This window comes from Myotis lucifugus, unplaced genomic scaffold (genome assembly GCF_000147115.1).
Source record: "Myotis lucifugus unplaced genomic scaffold, Myoluc2.0 scaffold_2900, whole genome shotgun sequence".
In the NCBI taxonomy this organism is placed as follows: domain Eukaryota; kingdom Metazoa; phylum Chordata; class Mammalia; order Chiroptera; family Vespertilionidae; genus Myotis; species Myotis lucifugus.
The window spans coordinates 1-14,284 of NW_005873948.1; the positions used below are offsets into that span (position 1 = coordinate 1).

At 42.4% G+C, this 14,284-nt stretch overlaps 1 long non-coding RNA gene across 1 annotated transcript; it reads left to right on the top strand.

The window, feature by feature from the left end:
- Positions 1–3,934: 3,934 nt before the first annotated feature.
- Positions 3,935–8,988, top strand: LOC111824610. Its single transcript, XR_002827717.1, has 2 exons — positions 3,935–3,985; positions 8,693–8,988. It is a non-coding gene; the product is annotated as an uncharacterized LOC111824610 (long non-coding RNA).
- Positions 8,989–14,284: the final 5,296 nt, after the last annotated feature.

Sequence of the window (14,284 nt, forward strand, 5' to 3'; positions counted from 1 at the left end):
CAGGATGGAATTTCTTTGGTCTGTTCTCCCTTCCTTTTTTTTTTTTTTTTTTTTTTTTTTTTTTTTTTTTTTTTTTTTAGGGAGAGGGGAAGAGAGAGGGAAAGACAAGAGAGAAACATTGATGTGAAAAAAACACATCCATTGGTTGCCTCCTGCACAAGCCCCGACCAGGGCCCTGGACAGGAAGGAGCCTGCAACCGAGGTATGTGCCCCTGACCCGAATCGAACCTTTGGTCTGCAGGCCGATGCTCTGTCCACTGAGCCACACCGGCTAGAGCATGTTCTCCCTTCCTTTTTAAGTCTGGGATGCTGCCCCGCTCATCTGGCGGGACATAGATGATGATTTGGGGCCCCTGCTGTTTCCTGGTATTCCTGCAGATGCTGTTTTGTAGATGTTTATAATCCTCCAAGTTCGGGGGCGGGGTGGGGGGTCATTTCTGAGGATAAGGCAGGAAATTAATTGCTCTGCCAGCTTAAAACTAGAAGCTTTCCCAACGAATGATTTTAAAATATGGGTGTATACATCTTTCACAAAAGAGGGTTTTGAAATAAGAGTGATGTTTCCAAAAACAGAACACCCAGAACATTTTATTCATGTATATTCTCACGTATATGTGAATGTGGGAGGGGTGGATATAACACAGAAGGCCAGGATCCTGCCCCCAGGAGGGGCTCACACTGGGAGGCAGTCACTGATGCAAAACAGACGCTGGACCAGGGCTGGGAGGAGCGTGATTGGGCACCGATGCTCAGTGCAGGGAGCTGGCATTTCCATCTGAAGACGAATGCTTTCTGGGAGGAGGTAGCCTTTATAGGTGTGACAGCGTTTGGGGAGGATTTGCACTTCGTAAGTGCTTAATAACTGTTTAAAAAGATTTTGTAATTGACTTTTAGAAAGAGAGGCAGGGAGAGGGAGATGGAGAGAAACATCCATGTGAGAGTGAAATGTCCATTGATCGGTTGCCTCCCACATGCACCCTGACCCTACGGAATCGAACCAGCAACCTCTCGGGTGCGTGGCATGACCCCCAACCGACTGAGCCACCCAGGCCGGGGCAAGAGCTTGCTAATGTTTTGCTGAATATAATTCATGCCGCTCAGCCTCGATGGCTGGACATTTTTCTTGCCCCTTCTGTTCGTGGTAAATGTTCTTTTGTTCAATGCAATGGATCAGCAGTAGTCAGTTTCACTTATTCTTGTCTTAGTTTCCCTGAGAGGAATTAACAAAAACCCTTCTGTAGCGAAAAGGCACCAGTCAATGACAGTCACTGATAAATCCTATGAATAAAAAAATTAAAAAATTAAACAGTCCTTCCCGTGAGAATTTCATCCTGTTAATGATGCATGTATATTACTAGGAATTACAAATACCGGGTAATAAAGCTTCAAGTTCACACATTCCCAGATGTTATTTGGGGGCCACTAGAGTAGCAATTTTTTTTTTTTCCAAAAACGCCAGCAGTAATTAGAAATCTTTCATAGTTTCTTTCAGAACCAGCGTTTGATTTTAATTCTTACGCTTTAAAAAAAAAAACTTGTAGGCAAACACTGTGTCAGAACTATTGACATTTTTATAGCTTGACAAAAATTAAGCATAATTAAAATGAAATATTTGTTGCATAAATTAAGCTGCAATTAATATGTTTTCTGCCTCTGCTTGAAGGATAAGATTAAAACGGTGTTGTTAGCAGACTCCCCGCCGGGAGACTAATTTCTTGATTTTTATACCAAACATTATCATACATGTTTTCACAGTGAAAGAATAAACCAACAAGTAGAAAACAATGTTTGATGAAAATGATAGACTACAGAAGGAAACACACTGACTTTTATGAAGGCAAGGCGATATGACTGTTTATTTTAAGGTTTAATGACTAGTTGATTCCCAGGGTAAGATTTGCACTTTTAAAGCCATTAAAGTAAGTAGAAAATTGCCCTTCATTTCAGTTAGCTATTCCAAAAAAAAAAAAAAGTTCTTATTGACTTTAGAGAGAGATGAAGGAAGAGGGAGAGAGAAGAATTGATGAGAGAGAAACACCGATTGTCTGCCTTCTGCACTCCCTCTACTGGGATCAAACTCGAAACCCAGGCATGTGCCCTGACCAGGAATCGAACCAGTGACCTCCTGGTGCATAAAACAATGCTCAACCGACTGAGCCACACTGGCCGGGCCCCCTATGCCTTTTAAATGACCCGGTGTATTGCTTCACGGTGTTCGCTTCTTCAGGAGGTAATTAGAAAATGAACAAGATATGGTATGCCAGGGCCTTCCCTCCAGCTCACCAAGAAGCCATCATAAATCCCATCCCCCAAATCTCAGATGTAGACAAATGTCAAGAAAAGTGGAGGGAAGATGTGCTAGTATCCCTCCGTGCTTCTCTGGGGAGGGGGATCACTTTCTCACGGGATCACCCAACCTTGACAAAAGTTAGTCATTGTCTTGGAAAGAAAAATGCCCCCCCCCCCGCCACTTCCCCAGGCAATGCATTCGTTCTCACATGAATTTTTTTCTAGCTAATTACTTTTTTGTTGTTGCTAATCTTCACCCGAATTTGTTTTGTTTTTTTTTTTAGAGAGAGTGGAAATGAGGGAGGAGGGAGAGAGAGAGAAAGAAAGAGACAGACAGACAGACATGGATTGGTTGCCTCCCCCACACACCCTGACCTGGGCCAGGGATTGACTCTGCAACTCAGGTATGTGACCTTGACCAGGAATCAAACCAGCAACCCTTCAGTGAGCAGGCCGATGCTCTAACCACTAAGGGACACTGGCCGGGGTGGACATCTCCATTTTCTAGGTGACGAAGCAGAGGGAGTTAGGAAGTGCTTCCGTTTTCTGGAACAGTATTATCTATTCCTTGTTTGGTAGAATTCACCAGAAAGAATCAAAGCCTGTCTGGGAAGGTTATTAATTACTGATTTGATTTTTTTCAATAGATACGGGCCTATTCAGATTATGTGTTTCTCCTTGTGTGTGAGTTTTGGTGGGCTGTCTTTTAAGTGATTGGTCCAGGTCACCTGAGTTATCCAATGTGTGGTCCACTGTTGCTCACACTTCTTCACTTATCGTTTGAATTGAAGTGCATGGCACCAGTAGTGACCACCCATCTCTCTTAGTAACTGTTACTAATTTGTGACTTCTCTCTTTTTTCTCACTTAGCCTGGCCAGGTGTTTATCGATTTTATTGATCTTTTCAAAGAACCAGCTTTTGGTTTTGTTGACTTTCGCTCGTCTCTGTTTCAGTTTCATGGTTTTTTCTCTGATTTGGTTATGTCTTTCTTCTGCTGCTCACTGTTTTCTAGTTTCCGAAAGTGGAAGTTGAGATTATTGACTTTAGGTCTTTCTTCTCTTCTACTAGATGCATTCGATGCTTTTAAAGCATATACAGTTTGAACATATTTTTATCCAAAGGAAACGTAAAAAATAAAAGTTGAAATGTACATGTATTTCATCATATTTTTTATTGAATTTATTGGGGTGACATTGGTTCATAAAATTATGCAGGTTTCAGGTATATAATTCTGTAATACATCATCTGTATATTGTATTGTGTTCACCACCCCACATCAAGTCTCCTTCCATCACCATTTATTCCCCCTTTACCTTATTTTACCTTCCCCAAACCCTTTCCTCTGGCAATTATACTGTTGTCTGTATCCATAAAATGTACATTTTAAAAATGAGTTATTTTACATATGAAAAGTATTATATTAAAATAAACACTAAATATAATTAATCAATATAAAAAAGGTTAAACTAAGGTCATTTAAATAAAGCTAATCATTTCATTTCCTTTTTTGAAAATTAGTCATTGTCATATATATTTAAAACCAATAATAATAATAATAATAATAAAAGTCAGTAAGGGCTCTGTGGTAATCTTTGCTCTTTTTTTATTCTAGGATTTCCAAACTATATTACCATCATTCGATCTCTTCTCCAAGTATGGAAAGTCATATTCAAAAGCTGGACAGATTTTATAAAGGTATGCTTTTTTTTTTTGCTAAGTATTTTAAGTAACTTAATCATCAAGCATTTAAAAAGCCATGCTATAATAATATTAATGCATAACAAAGCCAGGCACATTTTAATTCTAGTGCAATGGGTTTTTAACATTAAAAAAAAATCATTGGTTTCATTTTTCAAATCTCCAAAATAGACTAAAAAACACGACAAGAAATAGAACTCACAAAAATCAGAAGTACTTTTACTTTATGTTAATGAATACAATAAATAATAGTTTTACACTATCCAGTGATAAAACATTGATGGTGTTCCAAAAATTGTTTTAAATTTCTCAATACTGTGTTGATACACTTAGTTTAATAGACTATATTCAGTATGTGTGTTATTTGAGCTACTAGGTGTCTTTATGGAATTCCAAGTAAATAGTGTCTGGGGTCTCTGGTTATCCCTGTTAAGGTACAGAGAAGAGCAAAGACCTACATAAAATTCAAGATCACAGAAATAGCTCTCAGCGTGGACTGCATTCATTCACTGGCTGAGGTGTTTAAAAGTAGAGGCGTGATTACAATCAGAGTGAGACTTATAGGAAGTAATCTGGCATTTTCAGCCAAATTAAAGGAGGTATTGGATGAAGACAGCACAGATCACCACAGCTGAAGGAGAAGAGGCAGGAATGAGAAATCATGCGAGTTGGAATTCCCCAGGTGCCCTCCCGCCCCCAGGGCCACGGGAGAGCTCAGGTCCGCTGGGGAAGGCAGAGTAGATCGAGCAACTTATTTCCTTACATTCAGCATCAGTGTCGCCTGCCCCCCCTTGTAACTCAGGATGCTTCAATGTGGAAGTCAGTGTGTTCAACACAAATACCACTACCTACTTTTTAATGACTTCAAAGGAAAAATGCAAAGGGAAATAAGACATATCTATACTAATAAAAGGGTAATATGCTAATTATATAGGATGTCTTCCAGACATCCTTCTGGATGTCCTTCCGGACAAAGCCACAGTGGCAGGGCCGAAGCAGAGGCATTTAGAGGCGATCAGGCCGGCAGGCAGGTGAGTGGTTAAGAGCCAGCGGTCCCGGATTGCAAGAGGGATGTCTGACTGCCGGTCCCGGATTGCGAGAGGGGATCGGGCCTAAACTGGCAGTCGGACATCCCCCGAGGGGTCCTGGATTGGAGAGGGTGCAGGCCGGGCTGAGGGATCCCCTCCCCTCCCCCCTGCATGAATTTCATGCACCAGGCCTCTAGTTCATCTATAATGCCGCATGGAATTGTGGTTCCAAAGGTTTATAAAGTATCACTATCCATTAGAACATTTGTCTGGCATTTCTAACTCACAGTATAAAGCAGTCTAAGTAAAATCTTCCCTATCTGTGTGTGACTTAGCTTTTAATTCAAAGGTATATTCTGTTTGTAGTGGTGAAAGGTTGAAAACAAATTGAATACTGGATAATATATGCTAAGTTAAATAAATGATGAGACATAGATCCTTACCTGATAATTTGGGGGAGGGGGGAGAAAGCCTTAATATTTGCACTTTTAAAGCCATTAAAATAAGCAGAAAATTGCCCTTCATTTTAGTTAGCTATTCCTTTAAAAATATGTTCTTATGCTTTCATGAAAAACACACTTGCAAATAAATCTGTGTTGCATATATTTGTATACATTTGTACATTGCAAAAATGTTAATGGTAGTTACCTCTGGGTAAGATTGGTATCTAAGATTGTAGATACCATTTTGGGGAGATGTGTCTTTGTACCCTAATTTTTTGAAAATGTGTCTAATCAGACAAAAGCAATGCGTTAAGACAAAATACTCCAGTAGGAATTCCTTGCTCTTCCCTACCAATTACAAAAACAGCTTGACTTTATTCTATTCAATCACGATAATGTAGAGAAAATTATCTTTTTTTTTTCTGAAGACAAAATAACTACTTGCTACATTATTTATAAGAAAGAAGGACGAGTAACAAATGTTTCGCATTACTTTTCATTACAACGAGCAAATACAAATAGGTGACAGTTTTTTTTAAAAAAAAATGTTTGGTAAGTCTGCTCTTGGATTTTCAACTATTCTGCAAATTGGAAGTATTATCAAAATGTCACCCCCTCCTCTCAGAATGGAAATGAATGTCTCGTGTTTAATTTTGGTAAGTGGAGGGGAGCTGCCCCCAGCTACAGCTCTCCCCTGACGAGTGCATTTCACCAAATCTGACAAAGTGCTTCTGCTCTGCGTAGAGAAGGCCAAGATGGGGACACTTGCCCCAAGATGCCGGAGGAATTTTTAGGGCTCTCTACTTGATTGCTTTGGCTTCAAGGTAGTTCATCACTTGACGATATCTCACCCAATGTTGCCTCTCCCACCCATCCTGCGCTTGCCCATCAGTCCGATTAGAAACAGTGACGCCTTTATCAGATTAATCTCGCTTCCCTTCAGCGTGTCTGCGTTTAGGACAAACAGAGCCTCCACCAACCCACTTCAATTAATCCACGAAGATCTCAGCCACCGAAACTGCTCAGAATGAATTGGATTTTAAACACACACGTAGAGGGCGTTCCCCCCAAAAATGTATGCACACTTTGAATAATGATAAAGGCAGTGCTTTTTATTTTTTTTTTTTATTTTTTTTTTAATATTTTTTTGATTTTTTACAGAGAGGCAGGGAGAGGGATAGAGAGTTAGAAACATCCTTGACCGGAATCGAACCCGGGACCCTTCAGTCCGAAGGCCGACGCTCTATCCACTGAGCCAAACCGGTTAGGGCAAGGCAGTGCTTTTAAAAATACTTTTCATTTTCAAAATGTAATAGAATCTACAGTCATAGCATGTGTACATTTTGGGGGGACGCCGTATATTTTAAAATCTACTCTCTGGCTAGGATCATCTGACTCCTTTTAATTTTTGTTTTTAATTTTTCTTTATAAACTGCTCAGTTTGGTAATGGTGGAGAGTTCCCCAGCATTACGCCGGGTCTGAATCAGAAAGGACTGGCTCCTTCCGTCCATCCGACTGCTTTGCCTTCTTTAGCTCCATTCATCTTCTGGGCCGAGTGGAGACAGTCGGTGGGGGGAAGGGGGCGTGGAGAGGGGGGGTCCATTGGCCAGTGGGCCGTGCGCGGCGTGCGCCGAGTCTTCTCGAGTTGTGTGCGCCTCACCTGTCCCAAGTTCTTGGCCATGTGCGTCAGTCCGGGTCCTCTTTCGCTGAAAGGCATGGTTCCATCTGGAGGCCTGAGGAAATGAGTTTCAATGAAATTACCTGTTGTCCATAGAAACCAGTGTCCTGTCTTCCTTCCTCATAGGGATTTGGCATCTGAATGACTGGAATGGCTGGGAAAAGGAAAAAGAAAAGGGAGAATGAGTCTGGTTAGCACCGGCATTGGGACAGGGGTGAATTTGTCTTTTTTTTTTTTTTTTTAAGGGGAAATACGGTCTTAGCGGCTGTGTAAGGAGAGAGATAAGCGATATATGTGCTCGTCGGGGGGGTTCAGTTCCTAATTCAACAAGAAAACCTGTTCTCGCTGTGTAAAATTGTTCGTAAGCCATATTTCAAAGGTTTAAAAATTGCTTAATGTGCTCCATTTGCAATATAACTCCTAATATTTCTGCTCTGTGGTGGGGATTTATTTGTAAGAGATGATGAGAGGCAAAGGATGTTAGAATAGCAAAAATGTTTTTTGAATTAACCTTTAATGGCAACAAGATGTGAATAAAATTAAACAAAAACAAAAACAAAAAAAAGAAAACCTGTCCAGCCTTGGCATCCAGTCTGGCGCCGTGTGGATATATAACCCTTTTCAGTTGCATCAGAGTAAATGTGCAAAAATAAAACAAAACAAAAATCAAGATATCTTTTTTTTTTACATATTTTTATTGATTTTTAGAGAGGAAGGGAGAGGGAGAGAGAGAGATAGAAACACCCATGATGACAGAGAATCATTGATCGGCTGCCTCCTGCACGCCCCACACTGGGGATCGAGCCCACAACCCAAGCATGTGCCCTTGAGCGGAATTGAACCTGGGACCCTTCAGTCCACAGGTCGACACTTTATCCACTGAGCCAAACCAGCTAGGGCTCAAGATACCTTTAGTATCGTCCTCTTGGTAAGGGTGTTCTCTGAATAAAGGCGCTGTAACGGCCCCCAGCTGTGCAGGAGGACATTCGCCGTGTTTCTCTAGGGCAGTGGTGGCGAACCGTTTGAGCTCGGCGTGCCAGCACTTTGAAAAACCCTAACCTAACTCTGGTGCCGTGTCACATATAGAAATTTTTTGATATTTGCAACCATAGTAAGACAAAGACGTATATTTTTGATATTTATTTTATATATTTAAATGCCATTTAACAAAGAAAAATCAACCAAAAAAATGAGTTCGCGTGTCACCTCTGACACGCGTGTCACCTCTGACACGCGTGTCATAGGTTCGCCATCACTGCTCTAGGGTCTGGGCAGGTTGGCCCAGCGCCTTGTGTGTCTGCGCTCGCTCACCTTTGTTGATCAGGATCTGCAGGTGCAGACAGAGGTCAGGGGTCAGGGTGGCTGCAGCAAGGCTAGCAATGGGGCAGCTCAGGGTGCGGCCCCCAGACCTTCTGCTGAGCGAACTCTGAGTGAGGAGGATTTGAGTAGAGAATTTGAGAACTGTGTGTTATTAGCTTCTTTCCCTTTTTTTTCTTCATCTCAGTGTTTTGTTTTTAGAAAATGTCTTCTCTCACTTTACTGTTTTGTTTTTAGACAATAAAAGAAGACAAAGTGTAAAATGAGGTTCAGGTGTGACGTGGTTGTGGAGTAGAAGACGCCACCGCCTGGCTGAGTCACCTGGACACAGTGTGTCAGCCTTTGAAATCTCTGTCTTTCTGTCTGTTTTCCTCCCTCCCTCCCTCCTTATCATCTGTTCAAAGAAGAAATGGGAACCCTCTATTCATTCAAAAACTCTCCAGTTCTTAAAGGAAAATGCACATGAGGATCCTACAGAAACCACAACATAAACCATACTTCTTAAGATTCAATAAACTCTAGTATTTGACAGATGACTGGTTTCATACAGTGTGTGAATAGGTGGATTTTTTACTCCTGAGAATATCTGTCACAACCACAGCCCCTCGTGACCAAAAGTGCCATCAAAACAGTCCCCCGACGAGGCCATATTATGACCCCATCATCTTAGTGGAGAATCATTGATCGGCTGCCTCCTGCACACCCCCTACTGGGGATCCAGACCACAACCCTTAACCGGAATCGAACCCTGAACCCTTCAGTCCGCAGGCCAACGCTCTATCCACTGAGCCACACCAGCCGGGATGTTGGACTCAGGTCCAGTGAGTGTTCAGCTCAGGGGATTAGTTGTTGCATCCGAATGACACCCCTGGCGGTGGTTGGTCACAGTCCAGAGGCCACGCCTTTTGCAGGAAACCAAGAATATATCCACTCCAGCCTTTTAGCGAATAATTCCATCCTGTGGTTCAGATCGGGGTGGTGATGGTGGTCGCTTTTACTGTATTTTATAAGGCCCAGCAGAGCTAGCCCATCTCCTTGCACCATTGTTATGAAGGTGGAAAGTTAGTTTTTTTTCATTGAAGGGAACGATTTCATTCTTGCCAGGCAGAGCAACAAACAAACAAAAAACAAAACAGCAAGAAAGGAAACATGAGATCTCATTTTGGAATGAAGAAACAAGTATTTCAAGGAGTATATGATTGGGTCCAAGTAAATGCACCTGTGTAGAATGAAAATGTAGAGTGTCATGAAAACACTTGAAATACTGCAGCAAAAATTACACCTGGAAATTCTGTGCTCCCAGATCCTCACTACCATCCTCTCTCCAGACACTGGCTAATGAGACCAAACATATCCCTCCTTTTAGAGAAAAATAAGGGGAGCCCAGCCGCTGTGGCTCAGTGGTTGAGTGTCCACCTATGAACCAGAAGATCATGGTTCGATTCCCAGTCAGGGCATATGCCCAGGCTGTGGGATCAATCGCCAGTGTGGGGCATACAGGAGGAAGCCAATCAATGATTCTCTCTCATCATTGATCTCTCTCTCTCTCCCCTTCTCTCTTCCTCTCTGAAATCAATAGAAATATATTAAGAAAAATAAGTGGAAATAAAGAGAGCAACTCAGCATCGAGAAGAGAGAGAGAGTGAGAATAACACATGGGTAAAGGAAGCTGCAGTCTGACCAGTGCCTCCCGCCTTCATTACCATCCTTCCAAATAAATCTCCCGGCTCCTCTGGAGCTGGCGAATAAAAAAAATCCGCCCGCAAGATAGATGGGCGTGCTCCTCCTGATGAGCGTCCCCATCCATCCACGGCCCGCCCCCGTGCCAGCGTGGAGACGGGCCGGAGGGAGAATGAAAGACTCGAGTAAGTCCACAGCTTAATCAAGGAGGCCTTTTTCTTCCGACCACCCAGCTTTCATCTCTGTTGCGGGTGATCTCTCTCCCCATCTCCTTCACTCTGCGGCCGAGATGCTGATGGCTGATGGGACAGTTACTGATCACACGCCTAACCTTCCGGGGCAACCAATTGGTTTCAAATAGATGGCAGGCCGGCTTTTGATAAGTTTCATTTGGGCCAGGCCTGTTAGTTCAAGAATTACCCACCTCCGCACAGGAGAATCCCTGTGTGGATGCTGAGATTTTATAAAATGATGTCCACCTTCAATGTTTTTAATTTATATCTTTGTTGTGGGATGGACTGGGGTGACGCAGGTTAACAAAATTACACAGGTTTCAGGTGCACAATTCCACAACACATCCTTCGTACACTGTATGGTGTGTTCACCACCTCAAGTCAAATCTCCATCCATCACCATTTTAATGTGTGTGTTTTTTATTTCAAATTACAAGTCTCTTTCGGTGGGCAATCCCAAGGTACGGACATGGCCTCTGATTGGGATGAAATTTCAGCGGAAATGCTAAACACATTTATCTCAAGCAGCTGGATGTTTTTCTTCATTGTTGTCTCAGTACAAATAACCCTGCTCTAGAAGATAATGGTTTTTCTTGCTTGAGGTTGGATGGCATGTCCTAAGATCCCTACGAAATCATTTTTTTCTGACTTCCCACACCTGCTGGGATCTGTCCTAAGATAGCGATACCCCCTGCCAGGGCATGTCTAAGTCTTGGGGGTGATTCTGTCTCTCAAGAGAGTATGTTCCATGTTGGACTTTTCTAATTATTTAAAAGTTCTTCATTCTATGGGCTTAAGATTTCACTTCCCGCTACACATTTGCTGCTTTCGAATAAGTTGATACCCTTGTTCATATGACTGTTCTGCAAGCATTTGCCTTAAGATGCCATGGCTCATCTGAGGTTTCTTTTCTCTGTGGTAAATGGCCTTGGGTTCCAGACCTTCATTACACCTTGTTTCTACTACAGTGGGGCCTTGACGTACGAGTTTAATTCGTTCCGTGACGGAGCTCTTAACTCAAATTACTCGTATGTCAAATCAAAAAGTGAACGAGTGAGACACGTGATGCTGGGCTGATGTTGTGGCGTTCACTGTGACGTTCGCTGCGCCAACTAGCGGTGGGGTATCTGAAACTGGCTCGTAACCTGAATTTTAGCTCGCAACTCAAAGCAAAAAATCGGCCGAGAGACGGCTCGTTAGTTGGGACACTCGTAAGTCAAGGCCCCACTCTACTCTCTCCCATGGCAGACCTTGCTAATCACAGTCCTCACTTCTACTGATCTGAGCTCAGAACCCCTCTCCCCATGACACTCCACACAGCCATGGGAAACCCATTGACTACCCTGGGGATTTTGGTTTCCATGTGAGCAAGCTCAGTGAAGATGAAGATGAGGAATGGATTTAAGCTCTTTAACAATTTGCACATGCTTCGGTTGGGCTACTGGTCCAAGGTTGATGTCAGTGTTTTGTCTACCTCAAATTAAATCAAAGAATTTTATAGGATGCCAACTCTGACCTTGATAAAGCATATTTCATGCAAAGGAACCGTTTCCGAGCAGATCTTTGGAACCAAAATACTCATATTTGGCAAGATTCTCAGCGCTAGACAGTTAAGAGAATAGGCAATAAAAGTGAGTGATTGAATGTTATCCGTAAATATTATGTCAGAACGGTGATCTGGCTTAGTTTCCGAAATGATTAACTAGTGTTTTATTCAAGTTCATATATTTCAGGGCTTATGTCAGACACCTGGAATCTAGAATAGCCTCCTTTGACAGCAATACATCCCTTTAGTTCATGGCAGGTTTCCTTCAGGAATGCTATTTCCTTGTAAAAGACTTACGGAAGATTTTAGCAGAAAGTATGGTTAGAAGCTGAATTTTCTTTTATACCCTCCTCATCTTCTGCCGAGAGATCTGCAGAAATGTTCTATCGTGGTTACATGAGACCAGGAGCATGCCCTGCCCAACTTCAGAGAGGCCTCCCCAAGGACACACTTCCCCATCTGTCAACACGAGGAAACCGCTGAGACTTATGAATGAAGAACCATCAATACACTTTTGTGGCTCTTTGCCTGCAAGTTTTTGTAAAGAAGTTCTGCAGATACAGTGCCCATCTGAGATCAATAAGTAGTAAACTTGTTAGGTCTGATTATTTTTTAATAGTTAAGCTGCTTTCAAACAATAACAGAGCCTTTTATTTCTCTCCACTTGACCTATATATTCTATATACACTGGCGGCACAGACTAAATACACACCACATATCTCTGCTTGTGGCTGAAATTCAGTGTAATAACAGTTTGCTTAGAATCACAACCCAGATGCCTTTAATAGGAATAGAAAAACTGTTACTTAAATGAATCTTTTGGTGAAAATATATATTTTTTAAGATGAACACTAGGGACATGGTTGGGTGGATAAAAGAAGGCCTTGGTGTTGAAATGGGTAAGAACCCCCGACAAAGGACAGAGTCCTGTTGACCTAGAGAAGTTGGGTACCATGTAAACCTCGGAAAAAGGCCTGGTATTGGAGGGATGATGCCTCGGTCTGAGATACATTTGAAGTGACTGTCTAATAGTTAAGTAAACATGTCTTAAAAAGCTGCAGTTTTGGTAAAACAAAAAAGTCAGGACCAAAACAATACATTTAGGCATGAATCAGATGTAGATTATATCTGAGTCAATGACAGGATTAGTTCACTAAACTGTTAAACGTGAACAGAGAGCCTGGGAAATTGCGCACAGGAGAAGAGAATGCAAAGGAACAGGAAGTGGAGTAAGAGTAGAAATATTTTTTAACTGTCACAGAAGCCCAAGGAAGAGAGTTCAAAGAGGCAGCTCCAAGTGCTGCCTAAGAGGGGGTGTGAAATGGTTAGAAAGTTCAGTTACACAGAGGGAGTGTCCTTGTCACTATTTCTCCCCGTTGCCCCAGCTTTCAGTTACTAACAAATATTCTCGCTGAGTTTTGTAATGTGCAGCCCTTCATGGTCCTTCCCACCAGGTCTCCCTCAGTCGGACGTGAACATAGAAGTACTTCTGTTGAATAAACGTGGCGGGTTGCAGCTTGTCTCTCTCCTGATGGTGTTTTTCAGCTACTTGGCTAAGGACAGGACGGACTTCCGGTTACGGAATGAAGTCTATTCCTGTGTAACACTAACTTGACTGGGTAGCTGTCAAGTTCAGGACTTTGGGGTCACCGATATACCACCATCAACTGAGCTAATACGTCTAAACATTTAGTCCAAGTCGCATTGTATATTGTCGGATTGACAACACTTGAGTAGGTAAGGAGGTTATTTCATTTGCCTAAATACATGTGTAGGCAGGAAGAATATAGTTTCTTTTACCAGTCGATGGCTACCAAAGAGGAAGAAAGAAAAGGCAAACATGTGAGGCGTGGTTTCTTCCAAGTGACCGGATGAACCTCTTGTCTATTGGTTACGATCCGTTGTGTGGAAATCGTGCTCACGTATGAAATAAAAGGCCCAACAAACTCTACACTCTTTTTATTTTTTTAATATATTTTCCTTGATTTCAGAGAGGAAGGGAGAGGGGAGAGAGAGATAGAAACATCAATGATGAGAGACAATAGTTGATCAGCTGCCTCCTGCACGCCCCCTATTGGGGATCGAGCCCGCAACCTGGGCATGTGCCCTTGACCAGAATCGAACCCAGAATTGAACCCGGGACCCTTCAGTCCGTAGACCAACCCTCTATGCACTGAACCAAACTGGCTAGGGCAAACTCTTCACTCTCCTGTTCACCTTCTTCAGTCTCGAAGTTGACTTTCTGCTTGTCATGCAGAGATCAACTAACTTTACAGAAACAGATGGTGTTCCCTTTGCCATCAATGTATCCTTCTGTAGTTCTGCAGTTGGCAAGGCCAGATGGATGAACATCCTGAAATTAAACTTTTC